This window comes from Coturnix japonica, chromosome 13 (genome assembly GCF_001577835.2).
Source record: "Coturnix japonica isolate 7356 chromosome 13, Coturnix japonica 2.1, whole genome shotgun sequence".
NCBI lineage: Eukaryota > Metazoa > Chordata > Aves > Galliformes > Phasianidae > Coturnix > Coturnix japonica.
Window position 1 is genome coordinate 5,491,937 of NC_029528.1, and position 11,749 is coordinate 5,503,685.

The 11,749-nt window shown below is 40.4% G+C and overlaps 1 long non-coding RNA gene across 2 annotated transcripts in view; it reads left to right on the top strand.

Moving 5' to 3' along the window:
• Nucleotides 1-10,570, top strand: part of LOC107320092 — a 76,642-nt gene extending 66,072 nt beyond the window's left edge. The window contains exons 1-3 of one of the 2 annotated variants that reach the window (XR_001558132.2): nucleotides 7,872-8,294; nucleotides 8,617-8,777; nucleotides 10,429-10,570. This is a non-coding gene — a long non-coding RNA (uncharacterized LOC107320092). Of the gene's footprint in view, nucleotides 1-7,871; nucleotides 8,295-8,616; nucleotides 8,778-10,428 lie in introns of those variants that run through there. The other variant, XR_001558131.2, reaches the window with a different exon arrangement.
• Nucleotides 10,571-11,749: the final 1,179 nt, after the last annotated feature.

Consider the following 11,749-nt stretch of genomic DNA (forward strand, 5'->3'; position numbering starts at 1 on the left):
GGCCCAAACTGTACAGCAAAGTTGAAATTCAATTGCAGCTTCTCAATACAGGTTTGGCAGCCCAATGTATTCCTGCAATTTTTGAGATTTTGAGTTTTTTCCTTCCTTTTTTTCACCCTCATCTGTTAAATTCTACCCACCATTGTATTCTCCAGATGCTGAGACACCCTTGAGGCCCCTCCTTTGCTCTGTCACCTTGCTGGTTCCTTGTTCCTCCTTGGCTTTTCATCCATACTGTTTTCTCTTTAGCATCCACAAGCAATCTATAGCACTACTGCTTCTTTTTTTTAGTATTTACTTTTATTTTATTTTCAATTTGAGTTTTAATTTCTTCTGTACTTTGTATACAAAGAATGAATTTGGTGTAACCCACTGCCAGGTCTATTTTAATAACACATTTTTGAGAGGAAATCAAATGCATGTGTTAACATAAGCCCAAGATTCCCCAGATGGGAACTCTGGGCTCTTTTGATTATGTCCAATGCCAGAACTATAGAAAGATGTTGCATTATTCTGACTGACCTTGGCAGAAGTGACATTGCTATGCAATAATTAAGTATCTTTACATGAAAACCAATTTTTCAGTAGCCTACATACCATATATTCAGTGTGCAAGAAAAGAAATGTCTTAATTTCATTCCAAATATTGCATGCTGAAATTAAGCAGATGAAGCAAAATGATTTCTTGCACACAGTTTTGCTGCTGATTCTGTGTCCTACTTAAGGACCAAGTGCTGACTTCATGGGCAATAATATCTATATGTGTCCAGTAATAGGAATTCAGTATTTGAGAGGAAAATAATAAGAACATTTAAACAGGAAGGACAGTGAAGGTAGGCTGAGAGCTTGGAGAGTGTGTTGTGTTCACACCTCTGGAAGTACTCAAGATCTGCTGTAGCAAACGTTGATTTTCATTTTCACTACAATTTGTGTTTCAGACAGGAAAAATTACTGTTCTCATGGCACCCCTGATGTTATCTTTTTTTACACTTCTAAGGTAAACGTGTAGAACAATGCCAGGAGGAGAAACTGACTTCCAGCCTGGATGTGAGACCAACGTGAAGTTCCTAGATATGTCTGTCCTAGGTAGAGCTATAGGCATAGGAGGTTTCCTTCAGCCCCCTATAGGATAGGGTATGACTCTTCCTTGCTCTCATTTGCAGTGCTGGTGCTCTGGCATGGGGATGCACTGGGTATCTGCACCTCTGGTTACACAACTCGCAGCAGCATGTTCAGAACTACCCCCTTCACTGACCTCTGTCATCAGAACCACTTGCTAAGTTGCGGGATGCTCTTTGTTCTGTCACACTGTAGCAACTCGTGAGGAGAACTGTTGCTTCAGAAGAAAAGAATGAGGCCAGTACTGTTTGCTAACTGAGATGGCACGTTAAAGCATCTTCAGGATAGACTTTTCCCTGTGCTTTTTGTTGACTGTTAGTTTCCTTCAGTTGGAGCTTGAAAGGACCAAGCGTATCCAGTGCAATTCCCTTTGCTAAGTACCACCTGCCAGACAAATAAAGACAATCTATCAGTCGCTTTTCCTCTGGGATCATAAGCTTGCAGGAAGAAATGCTGGCACACACCCACACTACACCCCTCTCTGAATTCCCTTCCCATCCAGACTGCAGTGTGACTAGGAGCAGGAACAACACAAAATCCATCTATCTCAATAGCGTTTCAAATCTAAAACTTAACCTACAAATAAGTAACTTACCCCTGGCACCTCCATAGTAATTGTACTCAATTTTAGATAACTTTCAGTAGTAATACCTGAACAAAAGGGCAGTAGCTGCAAATAAATGAGGATTGAAGATATTATTAGAAGATGTTATTAGAAAGACCAAGGTAGATTAAATGGAAGGAAGTAAAAAATACCAGCCCAGCCACTCTAGCATAAACAAAACAGAGTAAAATTAGAGCTGGCTGTAGGCAGAGCTTTGAATGACTGAAGAGTGCATTTGCAGCCTGCTGAGCAAAGGCAATTCTGCCCCCACACTGACGTGCAGGAGATTTGGATTAATTTCAGTCCAAACAGGTAGTATGGCTGCATCTTGGGGCTCATAGCTTGATAGGAAAGCAGAACGAAGGACTGTGCAGACCTGAGTACAATACACCTGCTGTGTAATAGAGATATAAATGCTAGAATAGGGGCAGCCAAAATGCATCTCTTAAGCAACACGCAGTTTCTGAACAGTTTTAGCACAGCTTCCTCAAACGAGAGGTGTGATGTGAAGCTGCTGTGAAGACAAGGCAGTAATCAGCTTTTCCTGTCAGTGATGTTCAAAGGGAAGTAAGTGGTAGGAATGTTTGTGGAGGCTCTAAGAACAGTTGCATGAGCACCTTGTGGTGACTTAGAGCAGGTTTGTCCTCCCATAGTCATGGTAAGGGCAACCCTTTTAAGGTGTCCTTATGTTTCTATGCCAAGACTGTGCTACTGGAAACCCCGTGTCCCTCTCTGCCAAAGGAAGGTAGGCACCAGGGACTATAAGGGCTGCTATTGGTTTATGGGACCCTGGAGAATGTACGGGTGAGCACTGCTCTACCACCAAACCTCTGGGAGGTGTTTGTCATCTCCTGTGTATGTACCATCACTTTGGCTCGCTGGGGTGTGTGGCACTGGCCCTCTGGTTTGTGTCCAAGCAGTAGCAGGATCATGTTTACCATGACCAGCATGCCTTTCCCTGTTGTTATTGCTTTATTTATGGTTACAGTACAAACCCAAATCTCTTCAGAGCCTGACTGTCTTTTCTGTATGCTTCTGCATAAGGAAAGTCAGTTTTTGGTAGTTTGATTCCATTTTCCTATTTGTGGAAGTGGAAACCTTTTGGTCAGTGTCATTTGTCTGATGTTTTCTGATACAATAACCTCTTCAGAATGCATGTGTTTGAGATGCCAGAAGATTTCCACAGTGATGAATAGAGAAATAGGGATCAGTGTCGAAATACAGAGAAAATGCATATGGTGATCAGGGAGGAGGAAAAAGGCATGTCTCTGATTAACCTTAAGGTTTTCTTCTGCTGGGAGGTAAGAAGAATGGTGTTGCCCAGTACTTAAAAAATATTGCCTAGCATTTCAAGTGGAAAATTTTTAACAAAGAAAAACTTTTCTTAAAGCCCTTATATGTAACAAAAATGTATTTTGGACAGCAGTTTGCACCATATGGGTCAGTTCTAAAAATATATATCTTAAAGGTGATCTTTCCTTTTGGTTTCATACAGTGGCTTAACCAATCACAGCAAACGTTACTCATTACTCAGTCCCACATGATCCAGACAGCTCAGTGCTCTGTGAAGAAAAGAGGAAGAAAATTCCTCAAGTTCATTGGGAAGAAAAGTTTTTAACCTTCCTTTCTAATTCTTCTTTGTATGTGGGCATTGTTCCACATCCTCCTGACCTTTAAGAGGGGAGGAGGACTGACACTGTGACTGGTGTTTCCTACTCTATCACCTCTTTGCTTTGCTTACTTATGTCCCTTTCAGAAAGAGTGCTTCAAGACACTATTGAAAAGCTGTGCATGGAACTGCAGGACTGGTTTTAGCCATGTGCTCTCATGTATGTTTGCATGAGGCTGCTGCATTCAGCTTTTGTTAATCTGGCACAAGACATAGCTCTTGTAGAGGTCTGTTGCAGGCTTATACCAAAAGAAAAGTAGACAGGATAGGGCTCCAAATGAGCTTTGGTTACAGGCTCTTAATGTGGTATTTATACTGCTGTTAATATTCCGTTAAACATAGTTATCCAGAAAAGCGGGTTCACTGTTACTTGGAGTTAAATGTATTTGCTGCCTCTATAAGGAATCTTTCTCTATGTGGGCTGACAAACAGTCATAGAACTGTTGGACATGGGAGAAAACAACTCTTTCTCATCTGATCTCCTTTTTTAGCCACTTCTATTCATCTTCTGTTTATTCTCACAGCTCCTACCCTCTTTCATATACAGTCAAGATAGACAGAGAAGTGTAAATGGGTTCACACCACATTCATATTTAGAGTAATATTCACATTAACCTATATATGAACTTCTTTATCTAAGATAAATATCTAACTATTTAGATATCTATAGATATTTATATTTAATATATTTAGATAAGTTATTTATCTAAGTTAGATATATTTTTCTGACAGAAAAAGAGAGAACATCAAGACATCTGGACAACTGTGTTCAGGAGCTACCCAAGGTCATTTATAAAATAATAGGGAGAAAACACCTGCAAATAAGAGATTGCTATCTTTTGATTGTAAAGGTACCCTAGCAATGGAAGGATGTAATCAAAGATAATAAATCCAGCTGCACTTAGCAAACAGTTTGGAACTTGTGCAGAGCTGCTTAATTGTGACATTTAGAACTAAAATAGTCATATGAACATCTTGACTTTGAAAGCGTGGTCATACAGATTTGGGCATCAGATATTCATCCTCAGAGAATTCTGCCTATTCTCTTATTGTAATTGGCTTTAATTGAAGTTGTAAGGTGAAATGTTCACATATTGTCATGTTGTTTGAACACTGGAGATGCCTGCAGTGCTTATGAGAGTAAGTGAGAAGAGGTGGATAAAACAGCTGTGGTCTGTGTAGGTTGATGACCAGCTGAAGACCTGTTCTTCCAGGTGTTCTCCCTAACGCCTCATTTGCAACAACTGTGCCAGCAGACTCAGCTGATGACTCAGTGTCTCCAGTAAAGCACATTTCCTGCTATAACAGTGCAGGGGTGGATCAAGCTAAGAGTGGAGTTCACTTTCTTACTTTCAGCATCAAGAGCTGTTCTCTTTGTGACCTGAAAATTACCTGAACTTTACAGAAGGATGAATGATTATCTGATTTCCATATGTGAACACTGAGGAGAACAATGTCCTTCAGAACCTTTGTATATGTTGAACTCTAGTGAACCCAGAGGAGATGGTTTTGCAAGTCTATAAGCTTTAATGTTTGTATGGGACTCCCATTGCCTTGCTGGTAGTTGTCAGTATTAGAACTTCAGTGACTTCCAGAATCAGTGCTTGGGATAGGATAAAAGATTGAAAAGGTTGTAGATTTTTTTTTCAGGAAGGCTTAAACATAAAAAGCATTTTGGGCTCCTCTGAGCCTTTGGTTGGCTGTAAAATAGTGTTGAAGTGTCCTTTTGTTTCATGTAGTTCCTATTATGTAGGGAAAGGGATGCTAGTTGTGCTTGGAAATGGCTCTGCAAGGAGCACTGGCAGAAGTGCCAGAGGGAAAAGCACAGCTCATCTGGTGAAGGGCACTAAGCACAGTTCCTGGGAAAAGTGCAGTTTGCTGAACTCACTTTAACGCTATTCCAGACATTTATATTAATGGAAATAGACACGAGGATCACATGCACTTCACTTCCTACCAAGTTTCGCTTTCTTGTGTCATGCTTCTTTTGAATTTTTGCAAGATCTTGACCTCTACACATACCAACACACAGACACAAGCACACGCTCATCTAAACAACATCACGCTGCTCTATGTTGTATAAGCTTGTTAGGCAGCCTCTTTGTTTCAGAGCAGATGATCTCATAATAAATTCCCATGACACTATGACAGCAGTCTTCTGATCTCATTTGAATTACAGAATAATTTCCTGTTTTGAAAGAACAGTGATTGCTCTGAAGGTGCACTGGTCCAATTCAGCTTGTTAAAAACACAGCTTTGAGAGTGGGATGCTCAAACTCATTTCCAGGAAGCTCTATTTGAGCAAAGTGCTGTTGGTCCAGGTTGTGATTTCATGGGAAGCTCATTTTCCCTAGCCCAAGTCTGTCATTGAAAATAGTAATGATGCCAGTGACTGCCCCAGACTTCAGTTCTACTTTGTGTTACAGTGGGTGTATCTACACCATGCAGTAAAGCAATTGAATGAAGAATTGAACTAGGGGTGGAAAGACTGTCCAGTCTCTCAATGTTAGTCACAGAATGAGTATGCAAGATGCTGAATTCAGTTCAGGAGAAAACAGGATGCTGAATGACTAGACAAAAATGTTACACCTACTCTCTTTCAAGACAAGTAAATCTAGTTCTAAAAGTGGGCATGAAAATCTACCAGTCCACTCAAAATCCACTCAACTGTTTTTCCAATGAAGTAATGAATAAGTTTTGTGTGATACAATGATTTAAGAAATATGGCTTGTACTGTTAAGTGTACTGTACTGAAAGCTGGGACAAGAATTTAGATCCTACCTGAGCTTTGATAGAGGATTTGGGCCAATGGACAAGTTGCTGTGTATTTATCAAAGGATAAGAACATACAAGACCTATTTCTACGTCATAGCTACCTTGTAGCAAATTGTTCACTGACAAAATACATGGGATCTGTAGGGCTTTCTTCACCATTGCCAGGATGTAGTGAAATCCATCTTCTCTTTAATGGAAACAGAAGGGCAGAACTCCTGGGTTTCAGTTTGTCCCTGCCAGGCCCCTACACCATAGCTAAAACTGATGCTGTTCCAAATATTTAGCTGTATTTCAGGGCCATGGAACATAATGTCAGTAGGATGGTTCCTTTCACAGTCTTTTTTCTTACTCTCTCCAGTTTGTTTTTGTTGTTTGTTTGTATGTTTGTTTTTAAATAGGTTCCATGTGTAATTCTACAAATGCAAACTTTCCCTGTGAATTCAGCAAGGAGGTTTTATTGATGCTTTTCTCCCTCTGTTGCCATCTAGGGAAATAAAAGACAAGTATCATGCCATGACAAGACAGGACAGGGCATGTTCTGCACAGCCATCTTACAATCATCTTACGTGATGAAAACAATGCAGTAGCAAAGAATGGTGGGAGATGAGAGCTAAAGAGTTTCAGACTGTCCTACAGAGAACAAATGCATTTGCACATACTATTCACACTGCCTCATATGAAAGTTTTTATGGGTGCCAGCTCTGTACAACCCTGTGACTCACTCTAATCAAGCCACAAGCAATGGCTGTGTGAAAGATCTTGGAAAAGTTTCTTGGCATCTCCTGTGGACGTGTTGCAAAGCGATGACCCACTTTTCAGTCTCTGGTTCATATCCAATAACCATGCAGCTCTAAAGAGTGGGGAGGGAAAAGAAATGATGTTGCCTGAACAGAAAAAAATGGCTCTGTGATCCAAACCATTGTGAGCATTTATGTCTTGATTGCTTCTCTCTGGAAAACTCTGCCAAGTCTAAAATAATTTCCATAATAGCTTGCATCACTGATATATAACAGATAGGAAAATAAAGCATCTCCATTCAGCTTTCCCCTACAACACACAGAATTCCTTTCAGTTTAAAACTAGGATCTGCTTACCACTGAAGTGCCCACCTGAGGCAGACACAAGATTTCTAATGAACCGTTCAGTACAAGCACTTTGAAACTACCTATTAGCCAACAGGCTTCACCTGCAATAGACTCAGGTAAATTCTCAGGTAGATGCTTTCTTAATTATTTCCCTCCATTCTAAATGGATTTTAGTGGCATCTCTTGGCTCTTGTTGGCAGGAACTGAGATATTTACCATCTGTTCGAATACATGTTGGCCATGGCAAACAATTCACACTATTCCCCAAACACTGAGCACAGGAAGGCAACCAGTAATAGATATAATCTCTTCACATAGCTCAGGTACAGGTAGTGGGCAATTCATTCAAGTTGCTGGCACAAAACTAACTCGTGTATAGGACATCTCTCCTGGATACATCCAGCAGGAATTAAGTTATGGCAGTGTTAATGGTCATTTCAGAAGATACTTGGCTTTGGTTTAAACAACAGTGTTTTATTTGTTCTACTATATATGGTGCCCAAGCACACCTTTCTGGGGTAGTGCCACACAGAATAAAAAGTAAAGAGAAAAGCTGTAGGCAAGTAAGCTTCCATTCAGAACTGTAAGTTCACATTAGAGCATATTTTTATACTGTGTATAATACATTTTGCTCAGAGAAAGCTGAAAAAAAAGCATCAACTCTTACATGTGTTTAGCTAAACTTGCTCCTGGGCGACAACCGAAGTCTTGTAGCCATAGACATTGTCTGCGAGTGGAGGCTGTGGTTTGGTTATGCTGCCAGCAACCAATTTCTAGACAAACCTGTCACAGTTGGTGGACCTCAATCAGGATTTTCTTGTAAGGATGCCCATGCTGTTAGGAATTGTATTTGCAAGTAAGTGCGGGTGGAGAATTTTGAAGGTTGCTGCTGGGAGAAGTGAGTGTCTCTCAGTGGTGTCACTCTTTCAGAAATAGCAACTGCAGCCTGAATCTTTTGTGTAGCAGTTTCTCAGATTAAATCTCTGCCACTCATTGTGTTTTTGCTTTTTATTTTGCAGAACTTTCCAGCTGGAGATGCATGGTATGTTTGTTCCCCATGGCATGAAAGCATGACATCTTACTGCTTTTCCCTGGAGTGAAGTAGCACATTCATTTTTAATTATTGACCACTATATCAGAAATCCTATTTCCCAGAGTTTAATTGTTTTGCGTGATGTTTAATTCATGGCTTCCCTACAGAAATCAGCTGTTAACCTTTTTAAAAAAATAATGTATTATTTAGTATTTATTTATTATTTAGCAATAATGTTTTTTAATTTCACAGGACAATATAATTTATTTATATTTTCTTTATAAAGAAGTGTCTCAGTGTTCCCTACCTCCTCCTGTTCTTTTCTTTGCAGTTATGAAGAGCAATAAGAGCTGTAGAATGGGTACTGTAACGTCTTTACAAACAAGTTTTTGAAGTAAGATGCTTCTAGCTCAGGAGAACATTGAAGGCACATTGAAATCCTCCTGAAAACTCTAAGCCAGTTCTTAACTGCTCTTTGAAATCAAGGCTGAGGTGAGTCTAATTTTCATGCATCCTTTCTGAAATCCCTCTCTTCCTTATTCTTGCAAATGAGCTGTCCTGCAGTAAAGTTGGTGGAATGATAATTTTCAAGCCAAAGTTGGAGAGAATTTGTTAGAAACAGGAATTTGGAGTTCAGAATCTCTGCCAGAGATCTGATGCAACGAGCGATATTCATCCAACAGGGAAACTGTGCTATGCAGAATGTGTCTAGCTGAATTTTACTCACAGCAAAGTGCTCTTGGATCAGTTCCAAGGCAATAATTATTGGATACTGGGGAGCTGCAAATAAGTGCTGAGGGATTAGGAAGCACAGCACTCACACAGATAACATCCCCCCTTTTGGCTGCTCAGAATCCCGTCTCTGCTCTGGCTACCATGACAAAATCTCCATCTACACTAATCTCCAGCTAGTAACCGATGCAGAGCGAGATGAAAGGTTTGGGTGCTGGGAGACATTTCATAGTATTCACCAAGTGCTCATGCACAAACCCAGCAACCAGACAGAGGCTTTGGGAGGACCCAGTCATGTCTCATCAGAAAAATGTTTTCCCGGGAGGCCCATGGCTGCAACTCAAACTCAGCTGCCCCATGACATTGCTGCACACAAAAGGAACAGTCCAGCCACACAGCTTGTAATCCAAAGACGGATACCAGCACAGTGGGTATGTTTACAAGTTCTTCATTATCAATGTATTTATTACTATCTGTGGACTGGGAGACGTTTGTATGCATGGAAGCATTAAACCATCCTTGCCATTCTAGTTGGAAAGCATGACAAAGTAAATGGTGAAATAAGTGCTGAGAGACAAAGAGGTAAGATATGCTGTGCTGGACTGGTATTAATGTCTGGCCAAATGTCAGTCTGGAAGACACTAAAGCAGAGACTTACGTTTCATTTGTGTGGGGGAAAACCGATTGAAGTCAGTACTGAAAAATACTGCTGCACCTGGGCTTGCTGTTCTGATTTACTTCCTTTGATAGGAACCAGACCCCTAAAGCAAACCTCCCTATTTTTCTCTTTTCCCAAGGCAGGTGGTAGGCCCAGGAAAGAAATCCAGGATGAATCTTGTATTTACCAAGAACTTCATTTATGACAGATTACTTGCTCTTCATTTAAAAATTACCCTCATGCTATCATTGCCTACGCAGGAACACATCATTTCTGAACTGCTTTGATAAAGTGCTGTAATGTCAGTGCATCAGCAGAGGAGGAAGTGCTACTTTTGGGTAAAATTCAGCTTACGATGGAAGAGTCACAATGCTAATGATGGAACCAAAAAACAATCTGAAGCTTTTTGCCAAATGTGTTTGATTCAAAAACAAAATCCCCATCAAATCCTAAGGGAGTCAAGCAACACTTCCTCCCCTGGATTTTAATATAAATCTTGGCAGGGTTAAAGTCTAGATGGCTAAAGCAAGTACAGGAAAATTCTAATTCAGTAGGAGATAGAGAATAAACAACAACAACAACAAACTGACGTCATTGCTGAGAGAGCGGATATCTGATACAGCTGCTGCTCTTTCCAAAACTACTTAAAAACATGTTGACTTCTTTTCTATGGAAAATATTTCAATGAGAGTGTATTAAAAACCCTTTTTTTCCCTCTTGCACTTCCTTCCTTCCTTCTTCCTTCTGCCACAGCGTAACCTGCTGTAGAAGAATGAAAAAGCACAGATGAATCTCACGTCAACCAAATTCTGCTGTAAGTGATCGTGCTTCTCGCTGTTCCTGTTTCAGACGTACTGATGTTATGAATGAATAAACCAAGGAGTATAATACTTTATTGCCAGCTGAGAGCAAATCCTTGAAGTTCAGTGCTGTTATACTCAAGATATTTCAGTTGGATCTCAAACCAAGATATGCGGAAGGATTGTTACCATTGAAGGAGGTGGATTTTTTGTCAAGGAGCTCCTTTGCTGAATTTGAATTTCCTGAAATTTAAATGAAGTAACGTTCAGTTTGGAGGTTTGCCTATTCTAATTGGAAAATGTTAAAAAATGGGTTGAAGAATACAAGGAGAGCCAGGAAAGAGAGCAAAGAAAAATTGCCATGTTTTCAGTCGAGTTTTTAAATCTTTCCATGGGATTCTTTGACAAATGACTACCTGCCTCTTTCTTTTTCATGGGAGGAGTCTGTGTGTCTCAAGGAGTGTTGCTGCCTTTTCCATCTCATCTCTCTTGGTGATTATTTGTTTTTCTTTTTCTTTTTTTCCCTAAGTACGGACTTGCTTACATTCACATTAATTTTGAGCAAAGTCAGGAGTAGTGAAATCGCCATAAGCATAACTCAGTTGCTGCTGTTTTCACAGGCCATCTCTTAGATCAGCTGAAGTTGCACGTTTTTCTGGCTCTGTTGAGGAGTAATTTGGAATAGAGCTCCTTTGACTCAAGCACTGGAGCCAAACCTAAATGCCTGAGTGGGATTTCCACACTAGCGTAAACTGAAGCACATCCAAACATCTGCTGCTCTACATGTCTGAGAGTTATCTTCCCCTCTGCTACCAGGTTCCTTGGTGCCACATACAGATTTGTAGTTCACTCTGTGGGTCTCTTTTCCTTTTCCCTCTGCCATGTTCTTCTGATCATTCTCTAATGAACCTGAACTTCTGTCAAATGCATTTCCTTGCCACTGTGGTCAAGATATATGTCTTGAATGGTGTAGATCTGCTTGCTTTTTCACAGAGGAGTCCTTTGTTGGCTACTAATATGTGGTTTCTGGTACTGAAGCATGTGCAGGACAGTGATGTTCTTGTAGAGTAGAGCTCAATAAGGATCTTGTTTTGGGGTGAACTATGGTAACTGTATTTATCTGCTGCTCCCAAATCCCTATGTCTATACCACTTTGTTCTAAGGAATTGCTGAAACATGCAAGGAAAGAGTGTAACTGTTCTAGGCTACCTTTTGTAGTCAGTGAGGTGAGCAGAACATCACCATACAATGGTTTGGGGGTGTCCTGTAGTGCT